The sequence below is a fragment of the Myotis nattereri genome (assembly GCF_964212035.1).
Source record: "Myotis nattereri genome assembly, chromosome: X".
NCBI classification, from domain to species: Eukaryota; Metazoa; Chordata; class Mammalia; order Chiroptera; family Vespertilionidae; genus Myotis; species Myotis nattereri.
Window position 1 is genome coordinate 138211945 of NC_138078.1, and position 22553 is coordinate 138234497.

The window sequence follows — 22553 nt, forward strand, 5'->3', positions numbered from 1 at the left end:
ACCTTTTGACTACTATTTTGAAAAGGCTTCTATAATTATTTGAATACAACTGTTTTTATGAACATGTTTCCATTTCTCTTGGATAAATACCTGGGGGTGGTATTGCTGGGCCATATGTACATTGAACTTTATAAATCACTGCCAACCTATTTTTCAATGTGGTTGAACCCTTCTGCTGAGGCTACTTTGCAAATAAAGGGCGGGGTAGTAAGAGGGAGGCAGAGTCTTCCCTCTTCTTGTGGTTCTAAAAGCAGAAACTAGTCCTCAGCATTCATGTGTTTATTTTTCACAAGAAGATTATGAAGTAGATACCAATATTCTTAGTTCATAGGTGAGGGACTACCTGCCCAAAGTCACATACCTAACAAATGCAAGAGCTAGGATTTGAGCCCAGAGGCCTTCGTGCCAATACTCAGGGGCTATTACCCTGCCCATCAACCAGCCTGGCAGCTTGGCAACGCTGCTGTCTTGTCATTCTATACGCTACACTCACCTCTGTCCTTGCTGTGCTAGGACAGAGCAACCCTGAGAGGTGATATTTGACTACCTTTTTTTTTTTTTTCAGAGTAAGCAGCTAATGATCAGAGAGGTGAACTAATTTTCCCAAGGCATCCAGGTTTCTGATTCCAAGTGCTTTCTGCCAGAGCACAGTGTCTCAGCTACATTTAAAGTTTTCATTTCTGACAACCTCTTTCTTCAACTTTCTTCTTCCTCTGTAAGGCTGCCCTTCACTTTCTTCCACCTTCCTCCACCAGTGGAGGAAGGTGAACCTGGTAAAACCAGGTGGTGGCAATCCCTAGCCTGGCAGGTGTGAAGACTGAGAGGTAAATGCACCAGCAACAGGGCCCATGTGGTGAGTGTGCTAAGGGAGAGAAGCAGGAAACAGTCCATTTCCTTTCTCGGGCCTGTTTCTCACCCAGAAGGCTGGGAGCGGGGGTAATGGGTGCACCTGGCCAGGCCAAGGGTATAGACCCCTACTAATTCTACCTGTTCCACTTCCCCCAACTTAGGAGAAATTGATAGAGCCCTAGAGGATGAGACACCTCCAGCCTGTGCCTTAGCAAAAGCAGGAGGACTCTAGGGAAATAGGTGAAAAATGTCCCACCCAGAAAGATTATCAAAGAAGCAGCCCTATGTCACATCTATTGCTCCTCCTCCCTATTGTCCAGGAGGCTGGCCATCTCTCCACAGGTCTCCTGCATTGGTGTGTTTGTGCAAGTGTGTGTGTGTGTGTGTGTGTGTGTGTGTGTGTGTGTGTGTTATACAGGGAAGGCTGAAGAACCCCAACACATGGCCTGAGGGAGGGTGAAACTTGGCCCAGAACATAGCAACTTGGCCAAGGGAAGGCGAAAACTCTGTGGCCCTCAGCCTTTACAGTTTTCAAAGTACTTTTCTCTCTTCCTTACTTGATCCCCCCACACACATTGTGAGGCAGGCATGGCAGGAGTCACTATCTCCATTTCACAGGCCAGAAACTGGTCTCTTCTATCAGCCCTTTCTGCTTGGGTTGTCTCCCTCTAGAGCAGCGGTTCTCAACCTGTGGGTCGCGACCTCTTTGGCAGTCGAACGACCCTTTCACAGGGGTCGCCTAAGACCATCCTGCATATCAGATATTTACATTACGATTCATAACAGTAGTAACATTACAGTTATGAAGTAGCAATGAAAATAATTTTATGGTTGGGTCACAACGTGAGAACGGTATTTAAAGGGCCAGAAGGTTGAGAACCACTGCTCTGGAGCTAGGGCTGGACCCAGATTAGAGGTGCTGGAGAAATTTTCCCCAGTAACTACAGCCTTGAGATGAGGAGTGCCTCTGCTTTCCCCTAATGGAGCAAAGGGTTTCAGCCTCATCCTTGAACACAGTGCCTCCACCCATCCATTTTCCTCTCTCCCTCTGCTCCAAGATTCAGAGATTTGGGAATCCAGTTATTCAGTAGCACACCAGGAAGCCTCTCTGGCATAAATACATACACTCAAGAAGCATTTACTGAGCACTCATTCAAATCCAGTATGAAGTGAATGTGATTAAAGCAGTTCTGGGAGGGGAGTTGGCAGGCAAACAAGCAAATGATGACACTGGTGCTATGAGAAGGGCTCTGGGGAGAGCTTTTAATTCTACCTGGCTCAGGAGCAAGTGTTATTCTGCCACCTTTCTAGAAGTTTGATGAATCCAGGAGAAAGGAATGAGTATAAAAGGCTGGAGGGAGGAAATAACTTGGTACATCCAGAAAATAGAAAGAAGCTCCTGTGCCTAGACCAAAACCTGAGATGAATAGAGAGAGAGAAGAGGTGAATTCGCAAAAGTCTTGAAGAGTAGGTGGGGTTGGAATCTGAAGGGCTTGTTACTCATCTGAGAAGTCTGAACTCTTCAACAGAATTAATATGTGTTTATGTGTATATATAATGATATAGGGTTATACACATATATACTGGTATGTAAAACATTTGCTTTTAGATGCTGATGGGGAAATATGAGAGGGAAAAGGTCATGTTAAAGTACTTCTATTAACCAACATTTACCTGAACTGCTTATGTATAATTGTCATGCATCACAAAGAATATTTCACATAGTCTATGAGTCCAAGTATGTGTTTTTTGTTTTTGTTGTGTGTGTGTGTGTGTGTGTGTGTGTGTGTGTGTTTTAAATTGTACACTGAATTCCCTTCTGGAAGCGGTCTTCCTCCTTTTTATTTCTTTTTGTTTCTTTTTACTCTATTAATGTTTGCCTGCTCCAAACCTCAAAAAGTAGAAGGAACTTTGTCACTAAGTCTCAAGAGAGTTCTTGCAAAGGTGCTATCATTGGATGAAGAATGCCTCAACTTTGAGCTGTGTTTGTGAATTGCAGATTCTGCACGAGAGAAAGTGAAACTTCTTTTTTCCCTTTTAGTATCTCAACTTCACGTAGCCAACCTTATGTACCCAATAATAGCTAAATTTAGTGACCTCCGCTAAAGTTTTATCTAGGGAAGTTTTCCATCTGGGTTTCCCCTTTTTGGAGAAAAACAGAAGAGTCCTGGGACTACGCTTCCCAGGAGCCTCTGCTTGGATCCTACTCCAAGGGTGGCCTCCAGCATCTTGGCCAGCCCATTCCCAGCACCCTATTTTAAACTACAACTCCCAGTAGCCTCCTCTCGCCAGACCCTTCAAAGAGGGTTTCCCAGCAGCCTCCTGGGCGAAGAGCCCCGCCCCTGGGAGAGGTTCTGTAGGCTTCCTGGAGCCCTCCGTCCACCCCGCCCCTGTCACGTGATGCATCCTCGCCAACTGGCGCGCAGAAAATGGCGGAGGGCGGTGGCCAAGGGCGGGGAGGCCGCAGGGGGAGGACCTGAAGGGGGCGGAGCGGGGCCCGGGAGCCCAGCAGCCTGGCAACGGCGGTGGCGCCCGGATCCCAAGGTGGGTGAACGCTTGCGGCTGGCCTGTCTCCCAGCTGGCTGTTGCGGGGACCCGTGATGTGGTGGGGATGGGGGACCAAGAAGAGGAAGTTGAGACTCCCCAGGACGGCAGGCCCCGAGGTGTCTCGCAGCGCCCGGGGGGTGGGTGGATTTGCCCAAATGCCTGGCTGTTCCCGCCGGCCAGGGCTGAGGCCAGAGAGCAGCAGGCAGGTGCCTCCGGCGTCCAGGTTCTCCTCGTCCAAGGTCTCAGGCCCATGGCGCGCGAAGGTCGGGTCTGGAATCCGGGCCGGAGGGCCGGAGGGCCGGGGGATGGGGGTTGGGGCGTATTGGCCGCTGCCTGGACTTTACTTCCCGGTCCTGGGGCGGCGAGTGGGCCAGGCGGCCGCCCTGTCTCCCTGGCGACGCGCCTCTGCTGGTCCTCACCGCGGCTCTGCGCGCGGGGTGGGTGCCCGCCTCATCCCCCGTGGGTTCTGTGGAGCGGCCACAGCTGGTCATTTGCCGTGAGTCCTGGTTCTGCGCTCTTTGCCAGTGTCTGTTTCTGTCACAAATGGGAGGTTTGTCTGTTTTTGCAACAGTTAAAGGAAGATCTGAAAGGGAAAGGTTAGTTCCCTGAAACGCAGTCGGAAGTATGCACAGGCACCAGCAAGCGCTGTTTGCCGGGTTACCTCCCTTAACTGTCTTTTGCTGCACTCAGGAAGTGAAAACTAATTTTAGTTTTTGCCTAAGCAAATATGAAATGATCTGCTGCAAAAAATACTATACGCCTTTTATACGCATACAAAGGATGAGGTGAAGTGGATTGTAACTGGTTTTAAAACAGAAATACTAAACCTTCACAATAGAATGATGGCATTTTAGAATTGACTGGGACCTTGAAGTTCATATAGTTCATTTATTTCCTGGATGGGGAAACTGAAGCTCAGAGAGGATAACTAATGTGACACAGGCTGCCAGACAACTTAATGGCAAAGCTAATATAAGTCGGGTCTCTGGGGGGTATCTTGGCGGCTGGCTAGCCTGGGTACTTTTTTTTTTAATCATGGCTCAGTTTTTGTTCCTTGTAAACTATCCACCTTAGAGTTTGAGACTGAGCCAGCGATTTTGTTGTAGCTCAAACTGTTTTTAATTTCCTTCTAAACCAGATTACCAGCCAAATAAGACAAGCTTGTTAATTTATAGACACATGTTGTTTTCATCCAACATATATTTTGGGCACAATTAACTTATTTACCAGATTTGACTCTGAGTGACTTTTGGCTATTTCACAAACCAAATCTATCCTTGAGAGATTCCACACCATTGATTAGGTTCAAACCATTGGTGCTGGCAGGGTATAGCAAGCTCCTGACATGTTTGAAAGTGGAGAACATTCATTGGAGTCTTCAGATTTTGGTGTGGTTATTAAATAATTGGTCTCCTTACCTTAAAATTCTAACACATTTATCAAGTTGTCAGTTGTTTCATTCATTCATTCAACCCAGAAGGCCTGTGGTCTGTTCACAATGTCCTACACACTGGGAAGACAGCAGACAGTCCCTGCCTTACAGAACTAATATGTAGGGAAGTAGACAATAAAAAATAAACAATGCTATATTTTCCAGTGGAGATGAACAATATGAAGAAAAATAGAGCTTTGGAACTCTATGATGACAACAGGCTGGCATGAATGAGAGTGAGTTGGACATTACTTTGAGTTGATAGTTTTAGACTAATTATAATAAATAAATTACTGTAAATACATCGACTAATTACAGTGCATAAATTTTGAAACAGACATACTACTCCATTACAGTAAATAAATTGAAAAGTAAATCTGTCTGACTCAGATTCTGTGGAATCCATCATTTCTCCAGACATTCCCTTTTGGATGATAAGTGCACCACAGCCTCATTTTTAATTGAATTTTCCCCCTTACATGCAAACATTACGTGGTTTTAAACACCTAGAGAGGTAGTTTTCAAGTCCCTTGCTGTATCAGTGGTTACTTCACTCTCGCTACAGAAGACACTGTTGAGGTCAGTGTTGGTTGTTGATTTCTCTTCCTGCACACTGGTTTGTACTGGGAACCTATCTGAAATGTAGGTTCTTGTCAATCTTCATATTGTGTGGTTTGTAAAGAAAAATTCATTTTGAAATTACAGGCATACCTTGGAGAAATTGCAGGTTCAGTTCCAGACCACCACAGTAAAGTGACTATCACAGTAAAACGAGTGGTCATCTTTTTGCTTGTGGAGGGTTTTGGTTTTGCCTTCAATTTGTTAAAAACACATCTGTGAGGTGCAATAAAGTGAAGTACAACACAAGGTATGCCTGTAGCTCTAGAGTGAAGAAGCACTCAGCTTCTTAAGAACAAGAATGCCAGTAAACTGGCATTAATGATAGCTTATTCTGAAAGTTCATCTGACAAAAAAATAAATAAATAAAAAGTTCATCTGCTTAGTTAATACCTTTTCAGTTCTCTCATGTTCTATATGTTCAGTGGCTTCAAAACAAACGTTTTCATTTGTACAGGTTCTGAAAAATGATAAAAGTTACATAAACTACTCTAGTAATCTTTGTTACAAAATAAAAGGAGGATTAACAAAATGTAGTTACTTTAGAAACCACCAAAAGAACATGTGGTTCTTGCTCTTATTGAAGGCTCCAAAATGAGAAAAGCAGAGCCTTTTCAAGGCTTACTAGGCGACATTTTGAACTGGTGGCCAAAGGATTTCAAAGGCTAGCGTTTCTTGTTATTTCTAAAGTTTTTTTTTTAATTGTATAAAAGAATAAGTGGTTGTTTTCATTATTCTTTAGTAATCCCTGTCCCTGCTTCTGACCTCTTTGAAGTTCTGCTTTCTTTATTTTCTAGTTTCTCAGTTCATTTTTCCTTCCTGGCAGATGGGGTGACAGGGGTTGTCATTTGCCTATAAGCTATTGACTCTGGATTTAAATCCAGGCTCTAGTATTATCTGTGTGAATTTAGGGGAGTTACTTACCTCTGTACCTCAGTTTCCTTATCTGTAAAATGAAAATAATAATTGTAACTTCCTCAAAGGGAAGTTGGATAGGACTGAGTGATGCTCTATGTTAAATGTTTAGAATAGGCTCTCAAGAAAAGTTGAACTACATGGAACTCCTTTCTTTTGACTTGAACTACATGGAACTCCATTTTTTTCTTTTAAATAAAATAAAAGGATTTCAGACATGTTTTAATAAAGTTTTGGAAATCTAGTAAGCCTGATTTTCTAGACATTTTTCTTCATTTCATTATTGAATAGAGCATTTAGTTTCATGTGGTGTTGGCAGCAGTGATCAGAGTTCTTGCAGTGTAAGTTTCCTTTACTGTCTAGATTCAAATAACTTGAGTTCATATTTTGTTTGTTGTTACAAATAAGAATAGAACAAGAGAATCCTTTAAATCCCTCTGCTTTGAAAGCAAGAAGGAACCAGGAGACCCAGTTGGAGTTAGTCAACTGGAGATCCAGTTGCCAGTATGCAGGGGTTCTCAAACTACGGCCTGCGGGCCACATGCAAATACAAATATTGTATTTGTTCCCATTTTGTTTTTTTACTTCAAAATAAGATATGTGCAGTGTGCATAGGAATTAGTTCATAGTTTTTTTTTTTTAAACTATAGTCTGGCCCTCCAATGGTCTGAGGGACAGTGAACTGGCCCCCTGTTTAAAGAGTTTGAGGACCCCTAACATTATGTAATTGGAGGATGGATTTTCATGTTAAATGTTTACAATGTATTTTTTCACAAGAGTGCCAAGACAATCTCATCTTTTTGTTTTTAAGAATGTGGCAAGCATTTCTTTAGAAAATTGGCATCCTGCACTACTGCCTTCATTCTGATTCTACCTGAGGAACAAGTAGTGGGAAAGAGCCTTGTGTCATGTAAGGTGGTAGAAATCTTCTTGAGTTTGAACTCCATAAGACAGGTTCAAGTCCCAGTTGCACCTCTTAACTCTATGACACGGGACAAGTCATTTTACCTCACTGCTGGTGTCTCTTCCATTTGTAAGATAGATCTAAGAAAACCTGCCCTACCAAATTCCCAGAGCTATTCAGAGAGTCAAATGTGCAGCAGCAACCTTTGAAGACACGGTGGCATTATTGTTATTGCAGTTGTGTGTTATATAAGCCATCATTATTGGGAGAACTTGTGTTAGAGGGCAGCGTCCTTCCTGTTCTTAGCTCATCTCCCCCATAGCTAAAGGTGTGGCCTCTGCCTCACTCTCCCTCTTCTGTCAGCATTAAGATATGCAAGTGTTTTATTTGACTTTCTCAAATGGATCTGAAGCCATTGGTACACCTCCCAAGTTTCCGTTTTCTTTATTACTAAAATGATAGTACTGTAAAACCAACAATCATAGGGTGATAGATAGCAAGGCAATCTCTCCATCACAGAATAGCCCCTGCCTTTTTCTGCAGTGTCTCAAAATGGAAGTCTTTCCTTTTTCAAATCAGCACCTTACCTTAGATCCTCAATGCAGCTTGAGACACTGCCAGGTTCCTCCACCCATACTAAATGGCTGATGGCCTCTTAGTGTTGGGACAAGAAGAAATCCAGTGACCCAGTTGCTCCCCAGGTCCTCACTGCCTTATTCAAACAGAACAGGTGCTGAGTACTCCTTTGTTTGTTACTTGAATTTGATTCTCAGTATCTTGAAATTACTCCATTAAGTAGCTCTTGAAAATTTCATGTACTTACATTAGTTTAGTATCATGTTCCTCAACTCTTCGTTTTAATATGTAACACCTTTGTATTTCAGTATTAGCTTCTTTCCATTTCCAAACTTGTAATTAAGATGGCTGAGGTTGGAGACGTTGTTCTGGGCAGGTTAAACCTAATGTAGCCTTCTTCATGCAGTAGACATTTACTAAACATTCTTTGACTTCAACTGGGCAAGGGGGGCAAAGTTTAGAATTGTTTGGATGAGTTCATTTCAAGAAATTCAGTTGTCTGTGGCTTATATCCCTGACTGCAACGTGAAACAGCAGAGCTCATGCTTAGCCTTTCTTTCCATGGTCAATTAGCAAATGAATAAGAAAGTTCTTTAAGTCCAGTGCTGAGAGAGAGGTCTCACATATTGCTTTCCCACCATTTTCTTCCCAGCTTCTGAATTTTTGGACTATTGTCATGAACAGTTTTCAGTTAGGTTCGTTTTGGGGGGTTTTGCTTGCTGGTATGGGGGTGTACAGGGGTAAGGGAAGTTAAAGGGTAATAATTGAAAGTAAAGAGAAAGCAACTTGTTTGTAACTCCTCCAGCTTGGATTCCCTTGCCTGCAGACCTTGACAACACAGCAATGCCCTTTCTTTAGTTTGTAGTCATTGTTATATGTTGCTATCACATCCTTGAGATTTTTGTGAGAAGGAAACAGTTTGTTTCCCAGAGCCTCTTGCAGTGGAACGGATCATGGTGTCCTTTTTTACCCTGCGTGGGAGCTCTGGAGGCAGAGGTGGGTCCTGAAGGGAATTCTTAGCCTCAGGTAGTGGTGCTTATAATGTCGTTGTCTGAACTTTAAGTTCCTTTATATTCCTAAAATGATTTACATAAGGACTGAGGAGAACTGGGACTGCTCTCAAGGTTCATTCCAGGAGGGTTGCAATTGACCTGAGCTGTTTTACTGAAATAAGAAATAACCCTGCACAGCAATGACCTCTGGCCATGACATGTCAGTACTATTTGTGGGTCATAATAAGAAGACTTACACTTGGTTTCAGTGAGACCCCAGAAGGGTGTTGCTCTTGACACTGGTTATGTGGTAGGCAGGATATAAGAAACACCAGTCAAGATTCCATTTCAAACTTCCTAGTCCAGAATTGTTCCTTGTACATATCAGTGGTTCCCATCTGAGAGCAAGTTCCAATCCCTACAGCCCTCACAGGTAGAAGGCAATTGGAGTTGACCCTCACCTCTTTGTAATCCTCCCTGCAAGACATAATAACTGATTTTTGAAAGTTGAGGCTGAGTGTAACCCTGCTGGCCATTTCCTTTACTTGCTATTATCAACTCTGAATTGGTGTGATCATTCTTCTAGAAGTTCCCATCACTTCTTAACACCAAACAGTTTTTCCTTGTTGATAAATAGCACCTGGATGCCCCTGCTCCTCCTCAGCTCCCAGGAGTTTAGGGGACATGTAGAATCTTAGCTCCCTGCCAGACCTGCACAACTAGAATCTGCATTTTAATAAGACCCCCACCCAAGTGATCTGTATGCAAATGAAAGTTTGAGAAGCTGGGATAAGTAGCAATTCACATCCTGGCTTCCCCACTGACCCATCGGCTGCACCGTCCACTAGAAAGATAATTCATGCGACGTGTAATCAGTTTTCCTAGTAGCCACATTAAAAAAGTAAAGAAACAGATGAAATAAATTTTTATAATAGATTTTGATTTAACCCAGTATATCCAAAATATCATTTCATCATGTAATCAGTATAATAATTAGTGAGATGTCTTCCCCTTCTTCTGTACTAAGTTGTAGAATCCTGGTATGTACTTTCCATTTACTGCACCCTTCAATTTGGACTAGCCATATTTCACGTTTTCAGAGCTACATTGCCTGGTGGCTCCAGTGTTGGACAGCACAGTTTGGAGAGATACATTTAAAAAATATTTTTATTGATTTCAGAGAGGAAGGGAGAGGGAGAGAGAGAGAGAAACATCAGTGATGAGAGAGAATCATTGATTGGCTGCCTCCTGCATGCCCCACACTGGGGATCAAGCCGACAACCCAGGCATGTGCCCTGATCCAGATTCGAACCGTGACCTCCTGATTCATAGGTCAAGATCCAACCACTGAGCCACACCGGCCGGGTGAGAGATAATTTTGACCTTAATGTGCAGGTAATGTTAGCAGATTCGCTGTCAAGGCCACTGCCACCTGTGTGAAACCTCGTGTTGGTGTTTGGTGTAATCTGGGCCAAGCCCTTTGCCCAGTGCTATGACATATATCTAATTTGACTCCTCACAGCATCTCCACTAAGTACCAGAGAATTCTTTTCTTCATTTCAGCTTGGTAAGTCAGTTTAAGAAGTCACCATTGATATACATGTGAAATGCAAGTATCTTTCTTGGGGGCATCTTCAAAGAACTTGAAGAATTCCTTCTTCTCAGGCTCTTTGGAGAGGGCCAGACTGGAAAACCTAGTGGTTTGCCATGCTGACTATTCTTTAGCATCATCTGGAGCAGTGGTTCTCAACCTTCTGGCCCTTTAAATACCGTTCCTCATGTTGTGACCCAACCATAAAATTATTTTCGTTGCTACTTCATAACTGTAATGTTGCTACTGTTATGAATCATAATGTAAATATCTGATATACAGGATGGTCTTAGGCAACCCCTGTGAAAGGGTCATTCGACCCCCAAAGGGGTCTCGACCCACAGGTTGAGAACCGCTGACCTAGAGAGCTTTAACAACCTGCTGACCAGGCTCCCCCAACAGACCTTCAGATTTATTTGATATGAAGGAGATCAGACATCTGCATTTTAAACTGCTTGGGTGATTCTGGCGTGCTGCTGTGGAGCAGCTATGATAGGAGCATTCATATCCCCAAGCTGACTGCCCTGCTAATCACCTGGACTTCAGGTTGAAATGCAGATTTGTTGTCAGTGGGTCTTCAACTGTTGGAGAACACTTCTCTTGTGCTGCTTTGACTCCCACTTTGACTTTGAGCAGCCAGATCATCAGCATCACCTAAGGGTGTGGCCCAAATGACAAGTTCACTGTCAGCCAGGGTGAAGTGTCTGATTCTGTAGGTTCGGGGTGGGCCCAAGATCTGTATTTGAGAGGGTGCAATGTTTCCCATATTTCACCAGAAAGTATTATATTTACTTTAGGTTTTGTGTAGGCAAAATTCTGGTGTACACTTTTTTTTGCATAAATAGATGTTGAGTTTTATCAGCCCTCTTTTTCTGCCTTTATGGAGATACATTTCCCTCCCCAATTTAAACCTGTTAACGTGTGAGTTATTAAAAGGGATTTTCTAATATAACTTTGCTGCATTAGTCAGATTTGTATTGCTCACGTGAACACAATGTGTTTCTTACTGCTGTATTTGATTGGTAGCATTTTCTTCAGGATTTTTATATCTGTCTTTGTGAGTGAGATTTGGCTTTAATTTTCCTTTCTGTGCTGTCTCTATCTAGTTTAGTATCATTTTGCTAACCTTGTAAAGTGGGTTGAGAGTACTGAATTCCCTTTTTCTGGTCTCTAGAAGTTTGTATAAGATTGGATTGAGTGTTTGGTAAAAACATGTCCCTAGAGCCACCTGGGCCTAGTGTTTTGGTATGGGAAGATTTTAAACTACTAGTTAATATCTGCCATATCTGTAGTTTTGTCTGTTTTTCATTCTTAAATATTAATATTATTTATTTATGCTTTCTCTCTTTTTTCTTGATTAGTCTTACCAAGGGCTTTTTTCAGTTGTGGTTATGTAGTATGAGGTTTGTCAGCAAGCAGAAATGAATGAGCATAATTTTATTCTCATTATTTTGATTAATTTTTAGTGAGTAACAACTTCATATGATTTTAAAGTCAAATTTATATCAAAGTATATTCTGGGAAGCTTTACTTTCATACCTGTCTCCTGCCAAGCATGCTGTCTACCCCCACCCTCCTCAATCAATATCATTAGTTTTTTGTGATTTTTAAAAATATATATTTTGATTGATTTCAGAGAGAAAGGGAGAGAAAAAGAGAGATAGAAACATCAGTGATGAGAATCATTGATTGGCTGCCTCCTGCACGCCCCTGATTGGGGATCGAGCCTGCAACCTGGGCATGTGCCCTGACTGGGAATAGAACTGTGACCTCCTGGTTTATAGGTTTATGCTTGATCACTGAGCCACACTGTCCAGACACTATATCATTAATTTTAAATTTATTCTTTTATGTTTCTTCTTTTGAAAATTTGAATAAGCATGTACACACTCACATACACACACACTTGTATTCCCTCCTTTTCTTACACCAAAAAAGCATACTACATACACTAATCAGCTTCTTGCTTTTTTCACTTAAAATACATTCTGGAAATCTCTGTTTTCTTCTTCCTTCTGTTTGGATTTATTCTGCTGTTTTGATATTTTAAAACATAGTATGTTTATTATTTAATTATAGTATATGTATATTCTAATTTTCATTGTGATTATTTCATTCACCTGTGAGTTGCTTAGAAGTCTATTTTTAAATTTACAAATATATTTTCTAGGTATTTTTATTTATTATTAGTATTTTTTTAATCCTTACCCGAGGATATGTTTTTCATTTATTCTAGAGAGGAAGGGAGAGGGAGAGGAAAAAAGGGAGGGAGGGAAGAGATAGAGAGTCATCAATGTGATAGAAACATCGATTGGTTGCCTCCCCTTTGTGCCCTGACTGGGGATTGAAGGTACAACCTGGGTATGTACCTTTACTGGGAATTGAACTCGAGACCCTTCTGTGCATGGGACAGCACTCTAACCAACTGAGCAACACCAGCTAGAGCTCTAGGTATTTTTAAAACTGATTTCTAATTTAACTGTATTAAGGTCAAAGAATGTGGTCTGAATACTAGTAGTTATTTGAGATGTGTTGAGGGTAGAGGGTAGATTTATATAGTATCTTGTGGTTGTTTTTTATTTAGCAGAATGTTTTTTGTACTCATCCACCACATTGTCTCATGTATAAGCAGTTGGTAACTCTGTTTCTGAGTAGTATTCTGAAGTGTGGCTGTAATATACTGTAACATAATTTGTCCATGTCGATGAACATTTGAGTTGATTCTGGGTTGTTTTTTTTTGTTTTTTGGTGGTTTTTGTTGTTGTTTTTTTTTGTTGTGTGTGTGTGTGTGTGTGTGTGTGTGTGTGTGTTTGCCATTATGAATAGAGTGCTATCAACATTTGCTTACAGGTCTTTTATGTGGACTTAAATGTTTCATTGCTGGGCCATATATTTAGTGTATATTTAACTTTACAAGAAACTGTCAACCTATTTTCCAAAGTGCCATTTTGCATTTCTACTGGCAAAGTCTGAGAGTTCTGCGTGGCACATGTCCTCACCAATACTTTTTATTATCTGTCTTGTTAAATTGCAGCCATTTCAGTGGGTGTGTAATGGTAGCACATTGTGGTTTTAATGTGCATATTCCTATGACTAACGATGATGAGTGTATCTTCATGGATATCTTTTTTTTTTCTTCATGTATATCTTATTGGCCATTCATATATCTTTGGTAAAGTGTGTGCTTAAATATTTTGCCTGTTTCTTATTGGATTGTTTTATTATTAAGTTATAAGACGTCTTCATACATTTTGGATACAGACCATACAGACCTTTATCAGATATGTGATTTGCAAGTACTTTCTTCCCAAACTGTGATTTATCCTTTCATTTTCTTAACTGTGCCATTGAAAGAGCAAAGGTTTTTCATTTTGATAAAAATGCAGTTTAGCCCTGGCTAGTGTGGCTCAGTTTGCTGGACATCGTCCCATGTACCAAAGGGTTGCTGGTTCAATTCTGGGTCAGGTCACATGTCTAGGTTGCAGGCTTGATCCCCAGCGGGGGCTGTGCAGGAGGCAGCCAATGGATGTTACTCTCTCACATGGGTGTTTCTCTTCCTCTCTCTCTAAAATTCAATAAACTATTCTTTTAAAAAAAATCCAGTTTATCATTTTTACTGCTATGGTTTGTGCTTTTTTGCTCTTAGAAATCTTTGCCTAACTTAAGTTCCCAAAGATTTTCTCCTATGTCTCCATCTAGGACCGTGGTCGGCAAACTGCAGCTCGCGAGCCACATGCAGCTCTTTGGCCCCTTGAGTGTGGCTCTTCCTAAGCCTTAGGAGTACCCTAATTAAGTTAATAACAACGTACCTACCTATATAGTTTAAGTTTAAAAAATTTGGCTCTCAAAAGAAATCCCAATCGTTGTACTGTTGATATTTGGCTCTGTTGACTAATGAGTTTGCTGACCACTGCTCTAAAACTTTGCAGTTTTAGCTCATATGTTTCGCTCTATAGTGGCAAACAGACCCCATTTTATACTTTAATTCCCGTTTGTTTATTGCTAACAATACAAATACAATTTTTATGTTGACCTTGGGTATCATGTAACCTTACTAATTTTAGTAGTTCTAATAGTTTTCTGTAATATTTTTAGGATTTTTTTGACATACATGATCATGTCATTTACAAATACAATTTTACTTCTTCCTCCCAATATGTTATGCCTTTTATTTCTTTTTCTTGCCTTATTAAACTTGCTAAGATCTCTGAAAGATATTGAATGCACTGTTCCCACACTTAGTGGGAAAGTATTCCATCTTTCACCATTAAGAATGATGTTAGCTATAGGTTTTACATAGGTTCCCTTGACTATTCCTAGTTTACTGAGAGTTTATTTTTATTATGATTAGATGTTGAATTATGTTTGTAGAATTATGTATGTCTCAGATACCATCTTCAGGAAGATAATATACCTTGGGAATTCTTTTTTTGTTTTTCAATCCTCACCCGAGAATACTTTTTCCTTTGCTTTTTTTTTTTTTTTTTTTTTTTTAAGAGCGAGAGGGAGGAAGGGAGGGAGAGGAGAGGAATGGAGGGGGAGGGAGAGAAAAAGAGAAACATTGATATGAGAGAGACACATCGATTGGTTGCCTCCCACACCCGGGATCCAACCTGCAACCCAGGTATGTGCTCTTGACCTGGAATCAAACATTTGATCCTTAGGTGCACAGGCAGACACTCTAACTACTGTGCAACACTGGCCTGTGTGGGAATTCTTTTTATTCTTCTGTGGAGCAGCATATAATGCTCCTTCAGAAGCCATGGAAATTATCTGTGTTAGATTTATATGTGTCACAGTTATAGTAATAGTACTGGAATTTCTTCATCTTCCCTTTCTTTGCCATTCTTTTGACACTGGTTTTGGTTCCTCTTTATCTCCTTGCTTTTTTATTTCTGACTTTTAGATTATTTCTTCCACATCTATGAAAACTTCCTCCCTGTGAACAGTGCCAAGTTCTAGAAGAGTGTGTGTGTGTGTGTGTGTGTGTGTGTGCGCGCGCACACATTTCTTTCACCTTCTTCTATAGCAGGTGTGGGTGGCCACTTGTATGTATGGCTAGAATAATAGGTAACTGCCCCAAGCAGGAAGATAAACATTGTCCATACTCTGGGTCACTGCAAGTCTTTCTCTTTCTGAATCTCCAAGGCTTCTAATGAAGCCAGTCTTTAGAGATTGCTTTTGGACACTCCTCTAACTACTGTGGCAAACTGCCTCTTGGGCAGGCTTCTAGTTCTGGTGCTGATCTCTGTGAACCTTCAAGGTCAACCCGCTCTTGTAAATTGTGACTAATTAAGATATATCAAGCTTAGCATTTTCAATAATTGGGAGACCCTATGCAACATTTTTTTAAAAATCTCACTTTCTGCTTTTTACTTCTAGCCCATGCAGAGAAGAAACAGGAAGCTCCAAATCGAAATTATCCAGCCCATTTTTTGAACTCTTCTTTAGAAGTGCCTTAAGAGATCATGGCACTTTTTAAAAAATGTCCTCAATGGTGTCAAGTATTTGAGTGAGGCCTTGGTTTTTGGCTCTAGGCTGAAATAATTTTGGGGCCCACCTATTAAATAGAGAGAGTGAGCATTCATGTTGTTGTAAGCATTGTGTTTTAAATTAATTGAGCTATGGTAAAATTCACAAGAAGATGTTTTATTTGGCTTTAAACTGTAAAGGCAGCCCTTGCTGGTGTGTCTCAGTTGGTTGAGCATTGTCCTGTGCACCGAAAGGTTCCTGGTTTGATTCCTCATCAGAGTACATGACCAGGTTGCGAGTTCGGTCCTGACCATGGTCCCTGCGGGATGCAACCAAATAATGTTTCTCTCTCACATATATGTTTTTTTTCTCTCTCTCTCCCTCTTTCTCTCCCTCCCTCTCTAAAATCAATAAAAACATATTTTAATGTTTTAAAAACTCTAAAGGCAGTTTCAAAAAAAGAATTGGAAGAATACTGGGAATAGTTGACAGTGTTGCTGGAATAAGTGCACACCATCTAAAGGGACTACTTTGAAGAATAACTCATCTAGCTACATATATGCTGATGGGCATTTTAACAAAGATCTCATTATAGCATAGTTATGCCTCATGGGGAATTTATTCTGTTTTTGTTTATTAGTAATAAAAATTTTCCTCCTTTAAAAATATAGCTTGAAAAAACTCTTCTGTGATACAAAGTAATATTGCAGTGGACAAACCAGAAGAAATGTACTGGTTTAGTGCCTGGATTTTTTTGGGAAAGTAAACTATTTGTTTACTTATCTTTAAAATGAAGACTAGACTTCTTTATGACTATCTGATTTTGTTACATAGAGATGGAAATCCTAAAAAGTTTTTTTATTCAGTTGTGTAAGCAGAAGGCATTAAATCCCCATTTTTAACTTGGTCATCTATTAGAGAATTAGTGGGTAAGAGTGACAGACTGATTGTGTTTGAATTCTAACATTGGTAGTTCTTAGTGGACATGTTTTTTAACCTTCCTGTTCCTTGGGGTTGTGTATTTTCATATGAAGGTAATAATAGTAGTTGCCTTATGAGGTTGTTGGGGGCATTGAATGAGTTCATCTGTGCTTAAAACACTACCTGGCACATCATAAAGGATTAATAAATGGAAGCCATAATCATTGATGACCAGATATTCTATTTTGCCTTAGTTGTATAGTACAATCTGTATTTATTATTATTTAATTTATATCTATTCATTGTCTTTATCACTACTTAATTTGTCTTACATTTATTTATCTCCCCAACTCAGTTACTAGCTCCTTGAAGATCTGACTCATTTTTTTTAAGAATTTCCTATTGTGGTCCAGAGTAGTTGCCCAGTATATAGTTATTAACTGATTTTTTTTTTACCTCTTTGGAAAAAAGATTAAACAATTATTCATGCTGATTGAGGAGTGTCTCAGTAATTATTGGCCTGGTATCATTTCATTATTTCTTCTAAGAAGTGGTATTAATATATCAGTGCTGGTTAATTTAATAGATATTTAGGGAATGCTTATGGATGGATTGACAAACTAAATTGTTCTGATCATTTTGTAGATTGTTAATTTCTGTAGCCAACCTCTTATCTCTGTTATGAATTGGATTGTGTCCTCCAGAAAGATATGTTGATAGACCTATGCCCCAGTACCTTGGAATATGACCTTATTTGGAAATAGGGTCATTGCAGATATAACTAGTTAAGGTCATACTGGAGGAGGATGGACCCTTAATCAAATATGACCGGTGTCTTTAGAGGAGAACAATATGCAGAGACAAACAGAGAAGAAGGCCATGTGATGACCGACACAGAGATAGAAATGCTGCGGTTGCAACCACCAAAAGCTGGAAGAGACAGGAAGGACCCTGCCCTTAAGCCTGACGGGGAGCATGGCCCTGCTGACACCCTGATTTCAGGCTTGTAGCCTTTAGAACTGGGAGAGAATAAATTTATTTTGTAAGCTTTCAGTTTGTGGCACTTTATTACAGTAGCTTTAGGAAACTCAGACAGTGCCCATCCATTCTTTTGCCTCCCCCCGCCCTTGCCCCTTGCTGCTTGAATTAGAGTGTTGACAACCATGGCTTTTATTTTTCATTTCATCTCAAATGGTTGATGTGCCTACATTTTCATCCATTAGCCATCTCGTTATATTGAGAAGATGGCTAATGGATGAAAATGCACGTGCGCGTGTGCACACACACACACACACACACACACACTTACTCCAAGATCAGAAAAAGCTACTGGAAAATCTAGCACAAAAACCCATGCAGTTCTCACATGTGTGCTGGAAGTAGGAGGCATTTACAAGATTGTTCATAACAGCACTGTTTGTAACAGCAAAACCTGGAACCAGTTCAAATAACCACTGAGAAGAGCATGGCTAACAAAGTGTGAACAATGGACTACTATGCAGCAGGGAAAATGAGTGGAGCACAACTCCACACATTCACATTTATGGCTCTCACAACAATGCAAGGGGCAGAAGAATGTGTAACAATTCCAGTTATATATAAAAGTTCAAACTCAACATAATATTTAGGGGTATATACTACATATGTGGAAAAGTTATACAGATATGCAAAGTAGTTGTAAACACAAAAAATCAGCCCTAGAGAGGGAGGCTGGAGAATCTTTAATGGCTAAAGATTGATGTCTCCAAAGTCATGAAAGTTTATGAGGGTGATCCTGTATTTATTTATTAATTGACTGAGCGCTCAAACTGCTCTGTGCTGGTACCACAGTGTGAAACAGCCCTTGCCCTTAGGAAGCTCAGATATAACAAAGACCCAAAACATCTATGGATACACAGAGTATAGCATGACAAGTGAAATATTAGAAATTTGTACAATGTACAGAAAAGTGAGATGTGTGTTTGTGTGTGTGTCAGGAAAATCTTCCTGTGTCTTGAAGCAGATAAATAAGGAGCCTATGCCAACAAAACCCTGCTTCTCCCCCACAGTGAAAGTGCCTGGAGGAATTGGTCCGAATGGCAGGTTATCATCTCCAGCCTTTTCTCTTCTTTTTATTTTTCTAAAAACTGCACATCCGCTCTTTAGTTCCCTTCTGTTCCTCCCCCTCTACCACTAATTCCAGCTGGAGGAATCTTTGTCAGTAATGCTCAGTCCGAGAAGGTCCTTAGAAAGTAAGGAGATGTTTTGAACTGGCACCTTCATTACTATTACAGCTATGACTGTTTGCATATATTTACTCTTATCATCAACATTTACAATTAACTTTTGTTTAAGGTACTTTTTATTTATAAATGTAAATTGTATTTTTGGGAACAGTGTCTAACAGGGGGAAATAGTTAAACAAAATATACTTTTGTCATGGAGCAGATCAGCTGGGTTCATAAATTTGGGAATTGGCAGGTGGATGGGGAACTTGATCTTGTTTCTATTTTAAAACTGTTTACTGGCAGGTATCTGATGGTTACAAAATCCATTGGCAAATTTAAAGACCTGTTTAAATGTATATAATATCATTGCTAGGTAGCCTTTTTATTTGAAAAAGTTAACCTGATGGTGGTTGACTTTTCTAATAGTTTATTTAGCATACCAACTTCAATTTATGAAGCATTCTAAAGTTACTCTGTTCCATAGCCACCGCTTATGCCTCTAAAGCCATTCAGCTGTCTTGAAGATATGCCATTTGTTCTGAGGAGACCAAGTAATAGAGTGAATGGATCAGCTCAAATCCATCACCATCCATGGGGAAAAATGATTCAAAATACGTTCTCCACTGGGTCTGAATTGTGTTGTTTTTAGCCAGTGGTCTTTACAACATATAAAGAAGTAAAAGTAAGCATATTGTGATCTTTAAAATGAATAATTAGTATTAAAATAATTCAGAGTTTGCCAAACCGGTTTGGCTCAGTGGATAGAGCATCAGCCTGCGGACTCAAGGGTCCCGGGTTCGATTCCAGTCAAGGGCATGTACCTTGGTTGCGGGCACATCCCCATTGGGGGGTGTGCAGGAGGCAGCTGGTTGGTGTTTCTCTCTCATCGATGTTTCTAACTCTCTATCCCTCTCCCTTCCTCTCTGTAGAAAATCAATAAAATATATTTTAAAAAAAATAAAAAATAAAAAAATAAAATAATTCAGAGTGAGTTTCTAAATGATATACTATTTAATATTTCATAATTTCCAAAGAAGAATCATCAAACCCCTTTTAGCCCTGAGGTTTGATGTCACTAAGACAAATCAAGAAGCTCTGATGTATATGTTTTGCAATTATCTACTTGGATAATAAGCAGTTTACTTTGACAGGAGGGTATGTTTTAGAATAAATACAGTTAGATTTACTCTAAGAAGCCTCTAGTGTATTTCTAGATTCCTGGGTTAGAATAGAAGGTAATGAGGCAAGGTCTCCATGTTAGGGATCCCATGGAAAGTTTCCCTGGGCTAGGACTTGAGTATATACTTTTTTAATAGAAATAGGCATGCTTTGAGGATAAACTGCTTTAAGGCTGTTCAGAGCCTTGCCAAAATTATATGGATCATCTTAGAAAATGTGTATGCAGAATGGTTAGGCAGTGTTAGACATCATGTATTTTATGAAGAATCCAGCCAAATATATTAGTGCCAGTTTGTGGAATGACTTAGATTTTATCTAAACATCTCCTGTAAGGGGAAGGGACCTGTGCCTCTGTTTTGCCATCTGCTCTGCCAGCATTTTGCATGTTCCTCATCACAGCTTCATGCAGTAGGTAGTATCATGTCCATTTCACACATAGGGAACTGCAGTTTATCCAGGGTTACATGACTATTATTATTATTACTCAGGTGACAAAGTTGGTATTTGAAACATAAACTGGTCTAAATACAGAAACCCCTTCTTTTGTCAACTACATGGCACAGTTTTACAGCTGGTCATAGCGCATTTTTTAAGTTATGGCTGTGAATGGTGGGGTTAATAACAATTATTATTTGCTTTGGCTGAGGGAATTTCACTTTGAAATAATGTATTTTAATAGTTTAAGGCGGAGGGTGACAGCTTGTTTTTGTAAATAAAGTCTTACTGGCTTACAGCCACATTCTATCATTTCTGCATCACCCATGGCCGCTTTCATGCTACAACAGTGTTCAATAGCTGCAATAGAGTCTTTATGGCTCACAAAACCTAAAATATTTACTACTAGAGGCCCGGTGTATGAAATTCATGCACTCAGGGGGTTCCCTCAGCCCGGCCTGTGCCCTCTTATAGTCTGGGAGCCCTTGGGGGATGTCCCACTGATGGGGAGTGGGCTGAAGCTGTCAGTTGGACATCCTTGGTGCTGCCACAGGGGCATGAGATGTTCCCACCACTGCTGCTGCACTCGCGGTGTTCCCACCACCACTGCTGGGCTCACGGCTTCTGGTTGAGTAGCGCTCCCACTGTGGGAGCACATTGACCACCAGAGGGCAGCTCCTGCATTGAGCGTCTGCCCCCCTGGTGGTCAGTGCACATCATAGCAATCAGTTGTTCTGCTGTTCAGTCAATTTGCATATTAGCCTTTTATTATATAGGACTAGAGGCCCATTGCATGAAGATTCGCGCAATAGGCCTTCCTTCCCCTGGCTGCCGGCACCGGTTTTCCTCTGGCACCCGGGACCCAGGCCTTTGGTCTGGCCGCAGCAGAGAAGCCAAGCCTCGATGCTAGGCTTCTCCTCTCCGGCTGCAGCAGAGAAGCCAAGCCTCTTCAGTCTTTAGTCTTCACTCTGGTCGGAGCCACTTGTGTATGTAAATTAACCGCCATCTTTGTTGGGTTAATTTGCATAGTCACTCTGATTGGCTGGTGGGCGTAGCGGAGTGACACCAATTTGCATGTTTCTCTTTTATTAGTGTAGATGTGCCCTTTTACAGAAAAAGTTTACCAATCCCTGTTCAAAGGAAAATGTATAGAAATGAAATAAATTTCTAATTTTGCAAACCATCATTTGTTTTCATGAGGGTTGGGCTAATGTAGAAGTTGAATTGATAGTGTACTAGTCTCAAAATGGTTGGGATGTGAACATTTCTCTTTTATGCTGAGAGTGGTTTGGTTGAAGACATCTCAAGGCATCTTTTTCATTTTCTTGCCTCCTAGGTGTCCTACAGTCAGAGCAACTTTAATGCAAAAGTCAGAATAAGTTGATTTACTAAATCCTGTGTTTCCTGGCACTCCAGGTACAGAACTTCCTGCTATTAGTTCTCATAGGGGAGAGGTAATACTCCCTTTAGAGGCCACATTGGAAATGGGAGAGTGTGTTTTTGTTTTTAGTGTAATGTGTTGTAAAATAAATTATTTCATTATACTTCAGTATCCTTTTATTTCTCCTTTATACTGGAGTTAGGACATTATATCGATTATTTTTTGAAATTGTGTTTAGGTTAATAATATTTATGATTTTTGTTTTAGGCTAACAACAGAAAGTTGTTTTATAAGAAAGGGAGCATTGGGGCTTCCCTACGTATTTGGCTTTTCTTTTCAAAACAGACTTCCAAGTAAAGAGAGCTCCTTTGGGAAGACCTGGAATTCTCAACTCAGAGGCTACTTATGCATAACTTCTCACTTGCTGGTAGGCTTTAGAAGTTCATTTTCAGAGTGGGTAGAGTTTCTCTAGCTTTCAAGGGACCCTCCAGAGCAGCGGTCGCCAACCTTTTGGATCTCAGACCACCAGTGGTC

At 40.6% G+C, this 22553-nt stretch overlaps 1 protein-coding gene across 1 annotated transcript in view; it reads left to right on the forward strand.

Annotated features, from left to right (window-relative positions):
• Window positions 1–3342: 3342 nt before the first annotated feature.
• Window positions 3343–22553, forward strand: part of MTM1 (myotubularin 1) — a 102697-nt gene continuing 83486 nt past the window's right edge. Inside the window, exon 1 of the mRNA XM_081115187.1 lies at window positions 3343–3393. The gene's annotated coding sequence lies outside the window, so the exon portion shown is untranslated. The remainder of the gene's footprint in view (window positions 3394–22553) is intronic.